Genomic DNA, 19,619 nt, shown 5'->3' on the forward strand with positions numbered 1-19,619 from the left:
GAGACTATTTCAGCTTTTGCTTCAGCTAGAATCAGCAAAGTTCTTCTGGGAACTCATTAACGAGTGACCAGAAAGACCTTACAGCTATGTGAGATCAGCAGTCAAAAATGTTTTCTGCAAACAATGACCTGTCCTTAAGGGGAGATGTTCGGCTGGCAAGAATATAAAATACACTGAGGTTACATAACCACAGTGCAAACTATAGTTACATTCTATAATTATGTACTATAGCTTATATATATATAGTGTCTATGCATCTATATACAGAGTGCATAAGACATGCATAGCAATGTGCAGTATGCCTCCATACTATGCTATGGATTTATATAGATCTATAAATACTAAGACCAACGATGACATAATTCGTCCCCACTGCACGCTGCAGAAGTCTACACAAACACACACTGTGCGAAGAGTGTAGTAGCTCTCTGCCTCGGGTTCAGTGGAGGATTTTCCAGTATACTGCAATGTGCATCAAATAATCATTGCAGCGAGATTCATGAATTGAGGCTAGGAAGGGATCATCTGATATGATATCTATTATGAAATCCTGTACCTCAATAAAAGCCACTGAAACTGGCCAATCCTCAGTTATCTCTGTAATAGGTACAAAGTTTGCTCCTACACTTACAACCATTTCTATCTGAGAACTCACCATCTCTAGGCTAAGTTGTTCCAGTCTTGAATAATTTTCTTTTTAAAATACCTTCTTTGTTTCTAGTTTGAATTTCCCCCATCATTAGATGCTGTTTTACTTTCTTTTACTAGGTTAAAGAGCTACCTAGTAAAAACTTGTCCAGATGCAAACACTTGAAGGTCCCTTTTAAACCCTCTTTGGCTAAGTAATTAGACAGAGCTTTTGTAGCTACTTTGCTACAAAATAAATTTCCAGATGTTAGATAATTCTGCTATTGCTCCTGAACTTTTCCAGTTTTTTCCAGTGTTCCTTTTGAAGTGGATAATAATCTCACTAATGCCATCGGCAGAGATATTCCCACTTTTTTCCACATGTTTCATGGTTAAAACCACTAATAGTAAATATTTCTGCTGCTCTTTGCAAATCTTCATTCTCTGTAATGTTTGACAACAAAATCACCAACACCGTGTTGTTATATAAAACTCAGGAATTGAAGTCTGTTTGTAAAGTGATTGCACTTACACATTACACTAAAGCCTCTTAAACATGACCTGGCTTCCTGTGTCACACAGAAGTATGCATTTAATAATCCTTTCTACACATTCAATGAATACAGAAAACCAGTTAAATATAAACCCTACTACGTGCAAGCCTGGCCCATAGCAACACGTCTACCACTTCCCTATTTCTGTTGGCTGCTAATTTGAGCTAGAGATAAACACTTCCTAGGCTGTTAAAAGACTATACTGCATTGTAAGAAAACAGATTATGAATCAGAGCAAGGATGGAGGACTCACAGCAATTCACATGCTCTCTCCTTGCCTTTCATTTTGCTTTTGCCCCTTTTTGGGTAATGTGAAGTAATTAAAGATACAGTGAGGATTTGCTGAATAGAACAGTTCTCTGTATACCTTACAAATGTGTTATGTATTAATAACCATTAATAAAACAAGAAAAAGTCATAACCATAATTTTGCAGGTTATTAGTTCTTATATCTCTTCCAAGATCATCAGATGTCTCCCACGGTGAAATGAAAAAGGGGCTGGTTAATTTAATTCTGAATGCTAGAGAGTTTTGTTTTGCATAACAGCCTGGGCTATAAGCAATTACAATACCCATGTTCTCAGCATTGTTTGTTTCTATGGGCAATGTTCTCTTGTGCAGGCTGCACAGAAACTATTGCATTTCTTCTTAACAAATACAAAACCTGAAATTTTGGGTTGGATTTTTCCGGAAGAACTTCAGGCTGTTCAGCAACCAGATCCCTTTACATCCCTCTAAGCCGGAGACTTAAACCTGGAAAGAGTCAGGTTTAATCTAAGCTTAGCACTATTCGTTTATACATTATGCTTCAGCTGAGCCCAAAAGCCTCCTGTGAAAATCCTGAAAAACACCCCAGTGCGGCAGGCAGAATCCCATACTAGCCCCTGCATTATCGTAGGCTCCTGAAAGCCCCTGGGCAAACGCATGAGTCGCACACCACCCTGAGCAGAAGATCTCAGAGTCTGGGAATAGATTAAGTGTCCTAAACCGATTGCACACTTTTGGTTTATTCCTAATAATTTAATTAAATTATTAAGGGCATGAAAACTGCGTGAGTATTTGGCAACCATCTAAACACCTCCTTAAAGATCTGGCTTCCCAGCCCCATTGACTGCTCTGTAGCAGCCTCCCCTCTGCCTCTCCACCATCCCCATCTTCTGGCAGGTGGGGCATTGCTGCTCTTACTATTTAGCTGCCTTTTTTTTTTTGCATATATATATTTTGCAAAATATATATATATAAAATGATATATGTATATAAAAAAACCCTACTCTTGGCTGAACCGCAAGCTGAACTGATTGGAAAAGCTCACTGCAAGCTAGCAAACAAGAGAGAAAATCCTTTACCTGCAATGCTATCCTGCACCCGGGGTTTCCACCCAGGACTTGGGAGGTGTCGGGGGGCTGGGACGGCGTTGTGTCCCACCTGCCTCCCCGCTCCTGGGCTCTCGACAGGCTCAGGCGGCAAGTGGAAGGGATGCAGGGCCGTGGGCTCACAACAGAGCTTCCTTGTCCATCTCGTTTTACTTGTTTACACACCCGGCTGCCTTGCCCCCCCTTTTTTGGGAGGCCTGGAGTTTACCAGCCGGTCTCCAAGGTGACACTGGTGGCTGCGGCTGGCCCAACCTGCAATTACGCTGCTTCCCTGGGCAATTGCCGCTGGGTTGCAAGAGTCCTTTCATTTAACCTCTTTTTAAATCAATGTCTTCCTCCGCCTCTCTGCCCACACCGGCTGCGTGGGAGAGAGCGGGAGACACCTCGTGCTGCCCCTCACCGATGCCCGCAGGAGGGTGCAGCATTACCGTGCCAGCGTTGGCCATGGCTATGTTTTGATAACACGTTTCTCTGCTCCATAGTTGACAGGGTTGAAAAAACTTGCTGGTTTAATCCCTTAGTCAAAACACAATAGGAGAAAATAAGTAAAAGCCTGTTGATTGTGTTTCACAAAACCCAAGCTGACGGTGTATTTTTTTTTCCTGCTGATTAACTGCCGTTTTGAAGACCTGCTGGTAGTGAGAACCTCTGAGGGGGTGCTGAGATTGTGCTCATTTGCAGCAAGGAGAAAACTGAAAAGGTTAAACACCCATATGATGAGGAAAAATTGCTCACTGTCTAGACACAGCTATTAACAACTCTGTCTGCAGAAGGTCACAAACATTATGAGGGACGTAGTGTTACATTTGGAGAAGGAATCGGTGTACTCATAGACTCCTTAGGGGTAAAAAATAGCCTGTGTCAGGCTCCCTGGTCCTCTCTGGCAGCAGTAAGCCGAACACGCAGGATCAGGGCCGATGGCAATGGCAGCCCGTACAAGTTGGCGCAAAAGAGCATGGAAAATGGAGAGAAGGCCCTGCTCTGCCCATGGATAGATCACTGAGCAAGAATGAGTAAATGCATGGTTTCCTGACAAAAGCAGAAAATTATTTTAGGCGATTACTAGAGTAATAACATTTGCATCCTGGCGGGCTGCTTATCTTTCATCGACAGGTACTTCCTGGTACTAAACCATAGCTTGTGCAAGACTTCGTGTACGCTTTATTTCTCCCATCTGGCAACTGGCTGTACATTAATGCACAAGCAGGAAACAATACTTACTTAATCGTTCAGTGATTCAGAAATATTGACTTTGTGACAACGTAACATCCCCCCGCCTGCTATCTTTGTTTTGTGACTCAATCTCCAGAGGCCTCCTGGGAACACAGAAGCGATAAGGGGCTCCGAATATGACCTGGGTGCCGGCGCAGGAGGAGCAGCCCCTGCCGTCTGCCAGCACACACTGCAAAGGTGAAACGGAGACGTTGAGGGCTGGAGAAATAATTCTCACGGAACAACAACGCCGCCCTTGAAATTCAGCATCCCACCTGAGTAAAGCAGTTCCTCAGATGCAGAATTGGCATGGACTTCCAGAGGGGTGCACGTAGATTGGAACAGCAAGGATGGGCTCTTGAAAGCAAAAGAATACGTTAATTTAACATCTGGATGCTCAGCTGCCTTCTGCTGACTTTCCTGCCCTCTGCCAGTGAGCCCAGGCATACACATACACACACGGATGGTCAATCTACCTTCCACACACTCCTCTGTAAACTGGAGTGTGCCCTGTCTGAGCTGGTATAGGACTTATGAATCCGAACAATTATTAATTCATCAGAAGTCTGGAATTTTTCCTCCTTTTTTTCTAACTAGCTCTGAACACATAACTGTTTGATTTTTGTTTTGTTCAGTCTGAACAGCCTGAACTGTCTGTTCAGTTTCTGGTTCAGCCCCGGACTGAATCTGCTAAGAAAAAAATCTATAAAATCCAATATGATCTATAGGCTCATGACAGAGACTGAGATCCTGTCAATTTAAGTTTCCAAAAACTCAGATTTCTTGTTGAATTTGGTCAGGAGGGAAGGTATAAGAAATGCCTTATAAGCATTGTAAGAAGTGTCTAAAAGAAGGGAAGCCACTGGGTGTTGTGCCATAGTTTACATGCAGTAGCATTGTTTCTTAATGTGCTACGTGTGACCATCACTGCTGAGAAGTTCTCCAGCAGTGAGAAGTGCAGGTATGAACACATCCGCTTGTACTTGGTAGGGGAATCAGCATGGTGTTTAATTTTCAATACAACTAAACTAAATTAGCAGGTTAAAAAAAAAAAAAAAAAGGCAAGCATGAAGTATCAGAACACTATGCACCAACTAATTTTACAGGATAAACCTTTGGGATTGTTCCTGTCATTAATATTGAGAAAGTTTCACATACACCAAAAAAGAAATCCCCATGGTAAGTAGCATTGTCAAGGGAAAAGTATTCCCATTTTAAACCAAGTTATAATCCCATTAAATTGAACTCCCAATGCAAATAAAATGCTTTTATATCCAAAAATGCTGTCTCCCTGGTTTGTAGTTATACAGCTGAAATTAATTGTGCTCAAGATTTTTCTCTGGAGCTGAGACCAGCTGGCATATGCAGACCATGCCCATGCTACTGAACTCCTTCCAAAGAGGGTGGTCACATCCAGCCCACCTGGTGGGGACAGTCCCCAGCCCTGCTCCTAACAGAGATGCAGCCCAGTCTCTCCACATGGCTCTGACCCCACAGGAGTGAACCTCAGCTCATCCCTCCAGGCTGAGGAGCCTTTCCAGCCCGACAGATTGCTCTGCCTGGCATTCTTCGGCATTCCTTACCTTTACCTTGTCTTACCTTACCTTTTCCCCTCACTCTGGGGAAGCACAAACAGATTTACTTTTTTTAACACTATGTCTGCTGTTAAAGGCATGTATCGCTTGACAAGTTTTTTAAGGTGATTTGAGATTAGGAGCGTTCCAGAAAAGGGGGTAGTTATTTTGAAATTTTTTTTTCTTGCAAATCTACCACAAATCTGTTTTCATTTCGAGAATGGAAAATGAAAATGCTAGATACTTCAGCTTTTTAAGAAGTTCAGCAACTAATGTTTACCAAAAATGAATTATTTTTATACTGTGCCTTGAAATAATGAAACTTCAATTTTTTAAATATTTCAGGCAAAGTGGAAAAGACCTAACGTTGTGGGGGTTTGGTTTTTTTAATTGTCTCATGTTTCTCAAAAATATTGACAAGCTTCTGTCAACGACAGTCAAACAATGCAATGGAAGTGTGACATGCATGAGAAACTTCTGTGCTCAACCCCCTCTCTCTTTCCTCCAGAGAAGAAAACAGTTAAATGGACCCAGCATTTAGTAGGATCAAATACGTTCTGATGCTGAAAAGCTGTGCTGGATCACTGCAGAGAGGGGGTGGTAAGGAAGAACAGGAAAGCAGCCTGCGGCTTGCTGCAACCAAAACCAGAACAATCCGTTCTCAGTAAAGAGGGTAACGAGAAGGGAGCCAAAACCAGAGAGGAGAAGATTTCAGTTAGCTGCTCCTCAAAGAGGCCTCCCTAAAGATGATACCCCCTAAAGTGCTGGAATAGGCTGGGGAAAGAAGAGTGGTTGTGAAGTGTCTGCTCTTGGGACAGGCACATGCCAAGAGGGGAACCCTTGATCATTTTTTGACGTCCCTCCCAGTCCTCCGAAATGTGGATTTTTACAGGTACATGGGATCATGCAGGCACAATTAGGCAGGAGGGAAAAAGGTGGTAAGGAAGCAATGTCAGTAGTTGTACAGGAGAGGGCAGAGGCTCTTTCTTCTAGGACATGGACAAAACATTGCTGCAGGAGTAGCTGGAGGCTGCGGGGAGTAGAAGCTGTATTAGTTGACAGAGGAATACTTCGCCTGTCAGCCCGTGGAGCCTGTCTGACTGCAGCTATTAATTCAGTCTGTGTGGTATCCTTTCTAAAATAAGCACAAATAGGATGTATTTTTTGTTGTTGTTCTCTGGATCTTCCTCTCCGAATTACCAGGGACTGTTTTGGTTCTTGTCTCCAGAAACTTGCTGGTGGCATATGAGTCAGATGCTTTTCCCTACCAGGGCACACTTGACGTGGCAGCACGTTTCAGCACAGGCCTACCTACCCCAACAGCCACCTTCTCATTCGCTGTACTCACCAACACGCTGGTGACAGACCATTGGTCTAGAGGTCCCAAGTTTCCTTCTCTCCATGGCCTGCTCACTTCAGAAGTGACTTTTGTCACCCAGAAGGATTAGCTATTGTCTGGGTCCTCTGCGCATGTTGAGCCCTGAGATGGTGCCACCTTGGCGAAGATCTTGTTTCTCTGGCTGCAAAGAGCAGATCTGTACAGGGATGAGTCAACAGACTAAAGACCCAGGGCCAGACCTCAGAACAGATTAATGCCAAGTACTGGCATTTACCCTCTCCTAATGCTGCAGTCCCCAAAACCTTGTGGCTTGTGACCACCAGAACCTGAACATTCAACGCCTTCAGAAGTGCTGCTGTTCAAAGAGGGTGTCTCCCAGTTCTGACCTGGTCCCAGAAATAGTGAAAGCCCAACCATATGTACTTAGGGCCATTTTAGCCACCAGGAACACCCCAGGTGTCTGCATAGAGCTACACAGGACTTTCCTGAGCTCTCCTCAGAAAAGAGCTGAAGGGATGGCAGAATGCCTAATGGTACTACATGCTGGCATTTAGGCAACTGAATTACCCTCTAGCTGTCTCTTCTGTAGAATTACAGCATTGCAAGAGCATTTAAAGTTAAAAAACAGTTTGTTTGGGTCAGCCCAAAAGTCTGCTGGCCCAATCTCTTAATCCTGACAGTGGCTGGCAGCCACTGTTGGGATATAAGCACTGGGCATGCCTGTAGATTTCTCCCCCATCTGCCCTCCAGCAACGAGCCATTTCCCAGCTTCCTGAACTGAAAGTTGCACCTACAGAACTATTCTCCATGAGTTTCTCTAGCCCCTCTTTGAACCCATTAACACATTGGCCCTTGTGAAAATCTCACAGTAACAAATACCACAAGCGCTGAGTTGTCATATCCTGCAGGTCACATCTGGTGTTGCAAGCAGCCATTCAGATTTTGGGGCACCCTCACTGATGAATGAGGACTGGAAGGCAAGAGATGATGTGGTTGACAAAGTCCAGCAAGAGTGTCCAACAGGCTTGCCAACCTCGTGGTGTGGGCTTTAACCCAGGTTTGCTGGGACTCATGACCAAAGGCTGAGGAGAAGGAGAGGCATGGGATGGCCCTAACATTTTCCAGCTGAAAGCAGCACTGCTGCCATAGAATTCAAGTGTCGACATAGCACAGATGAACATGCACAAGAAGAACAGAAGGAATTACAAGTCTAAGCACACTCCTCCTTTAGTAGTTTCTTCCTGTTTGCCTGGTGTAGGACTCAGACTTACAGGTGTGTAATTCCAGGCTAGGTCACCAGACATGGCTTTCTGAGGATGCTACTTTTTAGCCTTGGTGGGATTAAATCTGTTTAGCACCTGGTATACCTTCATAAGTCTCTAAATTTTATGCCCCCAGGAAGGTGTCTCTCTTAAAATAAGTGCATGCATTCCCTATCTAAACAGCGGACACCCATAGGTGCCTTTGACACCCTCCAGGCAAGCCCAAGGGAGTTTGGTGTCCATTTCCCCCAAACCTTCCAGGCAGCAAGGCTCTCACAGACGTTCATAATGCTCAGCAGAGAGATGGGGGCTCTGCTGTCACAGCCTGGAGTACAGATCTGAGCCCAAAGCTCTCACAGGGCACGTATAACGGATAAAGATGAGGACAGATTCCCTCTCCGCTGTCTGCTGGCTCCCTATAGTTTGGCTTTTGGATTGTTTTTTCCAGTATCATCCTCCAGCATCCAGTCTGGGCATGCTCCTCATTACTGGAGGAAGCAGATCACTGAGACAGGAGACTACAGCTAGACCATGTGAACTTCTGCGGCTTTGTAAATGCTGACTAGGAGAAACTGCCAAACCCCACTTTCTCGGGACTTTGGCAGCAAAACTAGTGTTTCTCAGATATCAGTGAGACTGAAATAACAGGCTCAGATGCTGCAGTCCCTGTAGCTCGGAGGTCATTTCCATTTTAGCAAAAATCACATCCTTGTGACTCTCTCAATTTGAGGTGATGGGGGCGGGGGGAGAAAGTCTGCTAGCAGGTGAGAAGGGGAAGAGTCTCATGGACTTTCCCTTTCAAAGGCAATCCTGTGTTTGCTTTTCACTGTAAATTAAGGCAAAAACACATTTGAAATTTCTGGTGAAAAAGCTTTTGGCAACGCAGTTTCAGGTAAGTTGCAATGTCCAGTTCTGATAAACCCAAAGTGCTTTGGCTCTGGCATGGATCTTACTGCACATTGCCAGCCAGCCATCATTGAAACAATGAAACACAAAGATTTTCTCTTTCCCCTCCAGCTTTTGATATGCAAAACTAAACCCAAAACAAAACATCTACCCTGGTTTTAAAATTCTGGGGTTTTTTCATGCTTCTTAACATGGAATGATGTACAGAGAATTCCTTTCAGTAGCGGCACATGATCTCAATCCTGCAGGCTTCCTCTCTCCCACACAGCAGTTTTGGAAATCAAATTAGAGATGTCTTTCTATACTGTTCTGTCTCCTCCTGTTATGATGGCATTATATGCTTCAGCCAAACGGATCTTACTTTAAAAGTCCTTTTTAAAAAGAATTCACATGAAGGAGTGCATCTAAACTAGTTCCATCTGCTTACTATTCCATGTGTTACAAGCCACTGAAATGAAAAAACCCACAGTGCTGAGAAGATTATCTTACAGGCAAGATTTTCTCATGCCTTTGACACAAACAATTCAAACCTTTGACACCCGTTTGGCACCATAGTCCTAGTGGTAGGAAAGGTCCTGAAATACATGTTTGTGCACCAAAAGCTTAATTCGGTGCAGGATGATACGGGAGGTTAAAAAACCCAAGACCTGTTCCTTGCTTTGCCGCTCCACTCATAGCTACCAATCTCTGAAACTTCCAAAATCTGGATAATCTCTTGGTGAACACCCAACTAGAGACATATGGACTTGCATTGGACGTACCATATCATAAAAATTTAAAGGAGTCCTCCACACCATAGTGTGCCTTATTCCCCGAGAAGCAGGCAAGAAACGTTGGGAAGTGCAGCAGCGTAGCCCTGCAACCTGGCATTGCCATTGCTGGCAACAGGCCACCAGCTTTGCAGTGAGCTTGCAGAGCTTGAGGATAAGTCCCGCCAGGCTTGCTTTGTCTGAACTTCGCTTGATCTGCCTGTAGCTTTGTTTTACTTCCTCCTGTGACAGCAATTTCTCTAACTGACCAGCTGCCTATAGTAATTTGTTTTGTTTATCTTTGTATGGTGAAGTTTTATATAGATAGCAGTAACTAGTAGTAATTCTATGTATAATGAGATGTTCATGACTAACACAATACAGGGTTGAGAAATACCAGACTGCAGAGGCCTTCAGAAGTGGAGACGCAGGATGCAGCGTAGAGCAGTACAGGCATGACATGATAAAATCTGGGGAACAGGCTTGGCTTTGGAGACCCCACAGCTCCTCACCAATGGTCAGTTAGAGCAATGCAGACCTGGAGCTGGACAAAACTGGGTTTTTCTCTTTACTGGCTGTGCTGGTTTTGCCTGGGATAGTTAATTTTCTTCGTAGTAGCTAGTATGGGGCTGTGGGGCTGTGTTTTGGATTTGTGCTGGAAACAGTGTTAATACACAGGGATGTTTCAGTCACTGCTGAGCAGTGCTTACACAGAGTCAAGGCCTTTTCTGCTCCTCACCCCACCCCACCAGTGAGTGGGCTGGGGGTGCACGGGAAGCTGGGAGGGGACACAGCTGGGACAGCTGACCCCAACTGACCAAAGGGATATTCCATACCATATGATGTCATGCTCAGCGTATAAAGCTGGGGGAAGAAGAAGGAAGGTAGGGACATTTGGAGAGATGGCATTTGTCTTCCCAAGTAACCGTTACACGTGATGGAGCCCTGCTTTCCTGGAGATGGCTGAGCACCTGCCTGCCCATGGGAAGTGGTGAATGAATTCCTTGTTTTGATTTGCTTGCCTGCGCGGCTTTTGCTTTACCTATTAAACTGTCTTTATCTCAACCCACGAGTTTTCTCACTTTTACTCTTCTGATTCTCTCCTCCACCCCACCTGGGGGGAGTGAGCGAGCGGCTGGGTGGTGCTTAGTTGCCGGCTGGGACTAAACCACAACACTGGGATAGCAAATAGAAGAAGGAAATAAACAAGACCTTGAGCGTAACAGAAGGCAGGAAAGATGAGCATGAGGGCCTCTTTAAACTCAGCTCCTAGCAAGGGTCAAAAGGCACTCTGTAACATTACTCCTGCTCTTTCCGAGGTATGTCACGCATGTCGCCAGCTGCGAACTGCAGTAACTTGAAGTTTGACTGTTATGTTGTGTGTGGTTATTTTCACATCCACAGAGTTGTGGTCTGTCCCAGAAGTGAGATTGCTTTGCCACTTCCAAGTATTTCCCTTGAAATGGGATGGTGGTTTTTTTCTTAGCTGGTAAGTTAGGCAGGTGATGTCTCTCTCCATACTGGCTGCAGGGTAGCAATGCCTTTGTGCATGCCACTCACTCGACACTTCATCCCTGTTTAGTGTATAATCAAGAATGATTTTAAATAGAGGTGATAGCATGTGTTGGTTATGCCCAGCAGATTTGGCATCAGTTATTTGGATCTTCCAGCAAAGATCCTCCTGTCCAGCTTGTGAGGAAATATGCCCCAGCTGTGACATGCTCTTCCCTTCACATCAGCAAGCTTCGTTCTGCTTCTGTTTGCCCTCTAGTTTAACAGCTGCTGGGGAAAAAAGTCTCCCTTAACCTCCCCCAAAATGCACACAAGCTTTTCTTCCATAACCCAGCTGCTCTTGTCCAGCTGCAGGTTAGGTGGGAGTGCCACCAGGAGCAGGAGACCACAGCTCCCAGGCAATCATTCATGACCCCGCCTTGCACAGTGCAGTAGACATCTACATAGCTTGTGTAGGAAGGGACCGAGGAGCATTGTATGGTGGCACAGTTGTGCAGGCACACACTAGAGAAGACATCCGATAGGGAAATGCAGAGAAGTAAGCCAACACAATGCTGCAGAAATGGTAGCAGGATTCCCAGAACTTTTCTAGCTCCACAGGCTAAGTTACAATGTGTTACCGACCCTCCTTTGTTTCGAGACCTTCTCCACTATTCAAGACATAATTTCACTCCCTAGCAAAGTTTCTGCTGATTTTAGAAGTGTGGTATCTAATACATGCATTTATGCCTGATGCAAGAGATGAAGCATCCAACATCCGTACTTCTCCCTGAAGTTAGTCACCTGAGCCATAACCATTTACACTAGCTAATGTTCTTACTCTGTGTCTCACTGCGTAGCTCCACTACGGACACTGATGTTGATGGGGACCCTGCCACAGCACAAACCACTAGCAGCAACCAGGAAGCAGTCATTTACACAGCACCAAGGCTAGGATACTGGCACGAGTCAGCATTTAAATGTTTGTAAACTGGTTTTTCCAGCTGAAGACTTGTCCTTTTTAAAACCGAGTTGGTAAAATTGTCTCAAATGGATTTACGCTAGTGAAAAATGTAGCTCAGCCATATGAACAAGCAACCAGACTACAAATACTGCCATGTTTCTGATACACCATTCCTGCATTTGAGGCCAGACAATGCTAAGAAGAATTTGTTAACATTGTCTACCCAGCAATTGCATAATCTGGCATGTTTGTTATCTACAGGAGGAAGTCACTATCTTCGGATGGATGAAACCTCACAAGTCTTTGCACAAACAGTCATACGATCCGGATGTCACCAAAGATGGCTGTTTTGATGATGCCAAGAAAAAAAAAACAAAAAAACCCCAGCTCACATAGTAACAACAAAAAGTAACGAACATTTCTCAGAATAGAATATTACAAGAATAATGTGGATCCTAATTATACTACTACTGTAAATATTAAGTAAGCTCTAATAACGGTGCATTTGGGCTCTCAACAGTTGCCTCTGCCAAGGACAGAGGCTGCAGTGCTACACTGCAGTCCATGGTGTGTTACTCACCACAACTTCCTTGACCACAAGAGGCTCTGCCAAGCGGCACCTTCAGCATGCAAGTTCAGCTCTGCCTCTGATGTCACCTGGTGTCACTCCCTGCCCGCACTGCCTGAGCTGGCACAGCCCTGTCCGGCCATCACCAACATGGCACATAGCATCAAGAAGGAAGGTGGGAGCAGAGTCCTGAGACTGCGTCAGCTGCTTTCAGCAATGTTTTGACACAAATGTCAAATAAACACTCCTAACTGCACTATTACCCCAGTGCCTGGTTGCCTATAGGGAACCAGACCTCCTTTAGCCAAAAGAAAAACAGAGGGCCCTGGACCTTTGGAAAATTTGGGGCTTCAAGCTTATCTTGATTTGTCATTACATGGCACAAATCAGTGCCTGTTTCTTAGTTAGGGACAAAGTGGGTAAAGTGGGAGGATGAGGACACAGAGACTTACCAGCAGCCAGTGGATCTTTCAGAGAGGTTTGGTGCTTGACATCTAGCTGTTCTCTGACTGTCATTGTCACAACTGGGACCCAAATCAGAATAAACTGGGAACTCTTTGCCTCCTTTTGCCCCAGAGGTGTGAAAAAGAAAGTGTTACTCATTCCTCATTTTCGAAGAAAAGTTTAATTTTAGCCTCCAAAGAGTCCAAAGGAAAAAGAAATGGAGGCTGAGTTAAAGACAGTATGTTAAAAATGTCTTCGCTTTGAAAATATTAGAAGTATCATGTGCGTTAAAATAGGAGTAGTCCAATCCCTACCAAAGTACTAAGTACTCTGGTGGCCAGGAGTGCACTGTTTAACATAAAAGAGGGTTTGCCAGCAACACTGACAGGTTTGTGGAGGGCAGGTACACAGTCTTGGTGATTTCTGTGTACAGTTCCTTAAGCAGCTTGGATTATCTGCAAAGCCCATCAGCATTCCTCAGTCCCAGACAGTGGCTTCTTAAATACTAGGCTTTAAATAATGAAGTAAAGCTGCAAAAGTAATTCAGTGGAAATTCTCTCTCCCTTCCCCATGCACATACAGTTCTTTACCATGTTATTCCTTGGCAAAGCTAATGCTGCAAGATAAAACAGACTTTAGATAAACACATTCACAGAATTAAGTCGTGCAGTTTCAAGTCCAGGGATTTCCCTGGTGGATCTTGTGGTTTGAATAAAATACAAAACATTTCTAAGCATGAAATTCAGGTCAGTGTAGTTCTCTATCACCAACACTTCAACATAGGGCTGTTACCCAAACTGAGGCATGTGGAAACAAAAGGAAGCACAAAATGCAATGCATGTCTTATTTAGGTGGTGTAACAATTTCTCTCAAGGTTTTGGATTTTTGCTTGGGACATCCCTGGTCATCAGTGTCAGAAATCTTCTGTGGGTGGCAGGGGTAAGGCATCAGTCCCCTACCCTAATGTTTAACACAGACGTCAGGGAGTGCACTGGAGGAACACTTGGGTGGTATGGTTTCCTTTGCAAAATTTACAAAGCACTTAAATTCATCACCTCGCCCAGGGACTTTCCCAGTAGATAATTTTCCCGGAATGAGATGATTTGTTTACTTAGGGGTTCCTGACATCTGGCTCTTCTGAACCGTCATGGCTCGGATCCAAACCAGAACGAACACTGAACTCCTCCTTGACCATGCTAAGAGTTCAGTCCAGTCCTTCACTGTTGCAAGGTAAGGGGAGAGGGGGAATCCTCTAGATGAATTCTGCTCTAGTCTTCCCCAAATCTTGTTCCAGAGTCAGTGTAAAATCTGGGAGACTAGTCTGGGGACAGGCTTTTCAGTTGATGGGGAAGATGAAAGGATCGTTACACCAAGCTCAGAGGTTTGACGAGTTTGGAGCTATGATGAACAAGCTTCTCATTAAGTGCTTTGGCTGGTGCAGATAGCTAGCTAGCTAGCTACATAGATAGATGCTTAAATAGATTCTGCCTACCGGCATAACCTGTTGTCTATAAGTTTTCAAGATTGTCCATGGTTTCCTGGGAGGCAGGACTTGGCCTCACTTGAATGCTGAGGCTATTTCAGGCACTGCAATGCTTATCTTAACTCTGGTCTCTTGAAAAGCAACCCAGGGTTTCCTGTCCTCACGAGCAAAGTGGCGAGCAGTCCAGAAAAGCATGCTGTGGTGCGGGATGGGAAGAGGCCACTTTCGCGTGCGACAGTCATACATATAGCTGACAAGGGTGCTGCTGAAACAAGGTACATGCTCCTTCTATTTAAAGATGCTGTGAAAGTAAGCCAATCTTACAAGTATGGATTTCAGTGGTATCAAGCATCAAGGATTTTTTTTTTCAATCCAGAAGTATTAGTGTGTGGTTGATTTTTTAATACACTTTATTATTCTTTTCAACAGGATTAATTGAGACATTAACCAAATCTGTTAACTTCTAAACCATTAAAATTTAAAGAATTCACAATCTGTAGTCCTGACGAGGAAGTAGCAATTAAAATGCTCAAAAACAATAGCAACCAGTTAAAGAGTCTTGCTTATACAAATAGATGATGTTCAGCCTTTACCTGAGCTTTATGAATCAACTGGCATACCAATATTAAAGACCTCAATTCCTTGAAGGAAAAGTTTGGCATAACATGGTTGATGCTTTTAATCATTCTTACTCTGCTGTAGAAAAATTAAGGCATGCTCTATCGCAGAGTTCCCTACTGCTAGCTAGCCACAAGCTGGGATAGACAGTCCTATGTCTTGTGTCTCAGAATTTCACTCACACTTAGCTTTGGACTTCTGGAGTCATGTGAAGAAGAGGTTTGTGCCTGTCTGATGAGTAACAGCAGAAAGCTGGGAATAGATCAAATTCGAAAATACCAGCAAAGAAGGCAAAATTAAATCCACTGCAAATCTGACTTTATATAGCATTAACAATTCCCTGAATCTAAGTAGGGTAACACTTTCTATGCTGTCCTTCTTGATTGTGTGGCAGAAGTAGAAGTGGCAGATAGCAGAGACTTTGGAGGTTTTGTTTTCAAATTAATAGAGATATGAAAAAATATCCAATGAGTGTAAGCATCCAAGGAAATAACTTGAATCCAGCATTGGTACTGTTGGAAGCAAAGAATTGTTTCACTGACTGTAGTGTTTTATTGCTCTCTGCAAGTGCTGAAAGACTTCATAGCAAAAATCAAAAAGCTCAGGTTTTGTTAATCGTGACATTGGGTCAGTTACTCTCAGCCTTGCTGCTGAATGCTCTTCTGGAGGAATACTGGATTGGCCTATCTAGCCCAAAGCAAATGGGAGTGTCACCTTGCCCTGTCGTTGATGAGCTCAAATTGCCACACTGTGAAAATTACAGCTTGCCCTCCCTGAAGAGGATCGACTAGCTATGGACTCCAGTAGCTAGAATATGTAGCTAATCTAAAGATTGGTTTCATATTTGTTCTTCATTCAAATAGACTAGTGCATTCAGAAAATCTCTGTAACAGTTCCCAGAGAAATAACCATGTAAGACATGGTCTGTTACTGCTGGTGTTAAAAGTCGTCTTCACTTCAGTGAGAGTAGAATCAAGCTCTTAACTCCTAAGGCTCAACAGTAATTATTGTTCCTGATAAATTGTGACTGAGCTTTTGATTATATTGCTGCAGCATTTCAACAGCTGTCTGCTTAAACAGGAAGCAAGTCCATGCCATTTTCTGGAAGTGTTTTTAAAGTTTCTAGCTCTAAATTTGTTACAAATGACTCAGAACCGGCAAGAGGGAACACTGACCAAAGTTCACGCTGTAGCCCCCTTTAGCAGGGGGGTCCCACCTCTGTGGATACCTGGGACAGACCCTGCCTACCCACCCGCTCCCCTCAGCCTGCAAATCCCAGTCGTGTTGTTCTGCACCAGCTTGGCTGCCCCTTTATAGCACATGAGCATTCAAGCCCGCTCAAGCCTGCAGCCACAGTTTCTGCAAAGTTTATCATGCAGAGCCAAAAAGTTTCGGCTGATATGTAAAGGTGTTTTAAGCATTAGTCCAGAAAGCCTGACTTCAACTGTCTGTGTCTTCCCAACCCACCACTGAACTGTCTGAGAGGCAGTAACACAAGATATGTCTTTATCTTATTTTGGTGCTCTGAATTGCACCACGCTTGCTCACATTCTCAATCTCTCCCCCAACTTGGTCCCTCCTTTTCCTTTTGTGTGGGGACTCTTAACTTCAAGCTGTGAATTGTGCTCAGGTCAGATAACTGACGTAAGACAGGCGAAAGCTACAGGCCGTTTGCACAGGACTGAGCCCAACACAGGCTTTTATCACTGCTCTGCAGTCAAAGCTATGTATTCTTAGACCTTGGGGGCCAGCCATCAGCATGTTGCTATCAGATTTCCTACAGAGGTGAGGCTGTGAGCAGCAAAAGGTGTAAACTTACGCCAGGAGCTGGCAGAGATCACACCTTTCTTGTCACCACCACGCAAATATTCTGCCACGCTTTGCTTTGCTTCTCAACCCACTTCCTTTGTCCCGTCTCTTTCTGCCCTGGGTTCACTTTGCCTCGTTCCTTTCCACATGCTGTGCGACACACGCAAGCCACCTATGTGCACTCTGAAGGGGGTGATGCTGTGTCACACTGGCTGCCACAAGTGCTAGCCTCTTGCAATAGACTTGCTAGTTATTTGTGAAACCTGGCTTGAGAGCTGTTGCTTGTTCACTGAAACGTATCGGAGCAGTACACCACTTTTGCATCTTCTTCTCAATTCCCATAGAGTTAAAACCAGCAAAATCTTCCAAAATAAAAAGCATGATGTTTTTACAGGAGTACTAGTGCTTATGGAGGGAGCCAGCCTCTGGGGGCCAAGAGGAACACAGAACACACAAGAAAAATTCCCACCAGCATCTGGCTTTTGTGAAGTTTACTCAGAATAGATGACCTTTCCTAAGCTTTGGAAATTATTTTGGAAATAATTTTTTTTTGACAGTGAATCATTTTAAGTGTTCACTTGGATTTCAAAGGGTTACCAGGTGTCCACCGAGCATTTCTAGGCACTGCCTCAGTTACACGTTTGCGTTGATGTTGACTGAGCAACTCAAAACACACATCTTTAACCAGATAAGCTCTTTCTGTGGAAAGAACCTGAAAGCTTTTCTTGTGTTTGTGCATAACCCACATTCATAAACCACTCCAATACTTGACCTCTATTTATGAGCTGAATCTGTCTTTACAGCTCAGGTCACGTTCCCTGAGAAGGGAAGAAAAATTATGTCTTCTGTCCAAGTCGGGCCCTGAACAACTTTGGCTTCTTGATAAAGCTCTCAAAAAATCCCGAACACAATGGTGTGTAATGAACCAACACATAACAAAATGATGCAAAAGATAGGACATTCTCATGAAGAGAAAGGGCTAAGATCTTTATCTCAGTATGCAGAGCAGAGATTAGGACGAACAAGCAACTCACTGTGGCAGGCACACCACAGCACTGCGCAGGCGAAGGTGAAATGAGAAGGGCAGAGCAAGGTTAATTCACAACCCTGATAATTCACAGTCAGTCAAATGCTATTTCACAAGACTTAAAAGCATGCAAGGTAGTTTCTTTAGCAACCACTGACAATTAAACAACAGAATTTATATTGCTCTCTGAGCAAATAAAAATCTGACAATGAATAATGGAAAGTTAGTATTTAATATAGGACAACTCCCATCCTCTGAACTATATACTGTTAGGCTTACAGTAGCTACTTATCACAGTAAGTCTGGAGGAAGAATGTGGCTGCTTAACTATGCTGAAAGTGATTCACTTCAATATCCAGTCTCTGGAAAAAAATTAAAAACATACAGAAGATCATTCATAGAATTGCAGAATGGTTTGGATTGCAAGGGACCTTTAAAGGTCATCTAGTCTAACCACCCCTTCAATAAGCAGGGACATCTTCAACTAGATCAGGTTGCTCAGAGCCCCATCCAACCATGACCTTGAATGTTTCCAGGGATGGGGCAGCTACCTCCTCTCTGGGCAACCTGTTCCACTGTTTCACCACCCTCATTGTAAAAAATTTCTTCCTTGTATCTAGTCTGAATCTACCCTCTTTTAGTTTGAAACCATTACCCCTTGTCCTATCAGTATAGGCCCTAATAAAAAGTCTGTCCTCATCTTTCTTGTAAGCCCCCTTGAAGTACTGAAAGGCCACAATAGGGTCTCCACAGAGCCTTCTCTTCTCCAGGTTGAACAACCCCAACTCTCAGCCTGTCCTCATAGGAGAGGTGCTCCAGCCCTCTGATCATTTTTGTGGCCCTCCTCTGGACCCGCTCCAACAGGTCCATGTCTCTCCTGTGCTGAGGACTCCAGAGCTGGATGCAGTACTCCAGGTGGGGTCCCACCAGAGCGGAGTAGAGGGGCAGAATCATCTCCCTCGACCTGCTGGCCACCCTTCTTTTGATGCAGCCCAGGATATTGTTGGCTTTCTGGGCTGCAAACGTACACTGCCAGCTGATGGCCGCCTTTCCATTCACCAGTACCCCCAAGTCCTTCTCCGCAGGGCTGCTCCCAATCCCTTCATCCCCATTCTACTACACCTATGATTGATGGCTCAGTATGGTCCACTGAACATTGTTACTAATCGATCTCAACATCTGCATGCATCATTCATATACTTCAGTATTCTGAACCTACATATATTAAAAATGCCAAAAAAAAAGATCCAGAAAAGACACCTGGTAGTGCAGCGAAACAGACAGCGGTGACAGTCCCAGAAGGGGTGTGACAGGAAAAGTCTTTACTTGCCGTGCCAAGACATTCCTACTGCAGTGATGGTGTAGACTGGTCCTGAGTGTGCAAAATGTTTCCTGCAACTCACTTACAACAGCAGTTGCAGATTAAGTATAGGAGACAATAAATAAGCAAATACAAGAATCACCTAGTCTTAGTTGTTATAAATATTTTGATGTGCTAAAAGTATTAATTGCTCCAGGGTATGGCTTTTCGACTGACAATATCCAGAAGATACTTCTGTACCTGTCAAGAAAAATGCCACTTTATCAGAATGAAAAAAGTAACCTAAAAACACATCCTG

This window comes from Gavia stellata, chromosome Z (genome assembly GCF_030936135.1).
Source record: "Gavia stellata isolate bGavSte3 chromosome Z, bGavSte3.hap2, whole genome shotgun sequence".
NCBI lineage: Eukaryota > Metazoa > Chordata > Aves > Gaviiformes > Gaviidae > Gavia > Gavia stellata.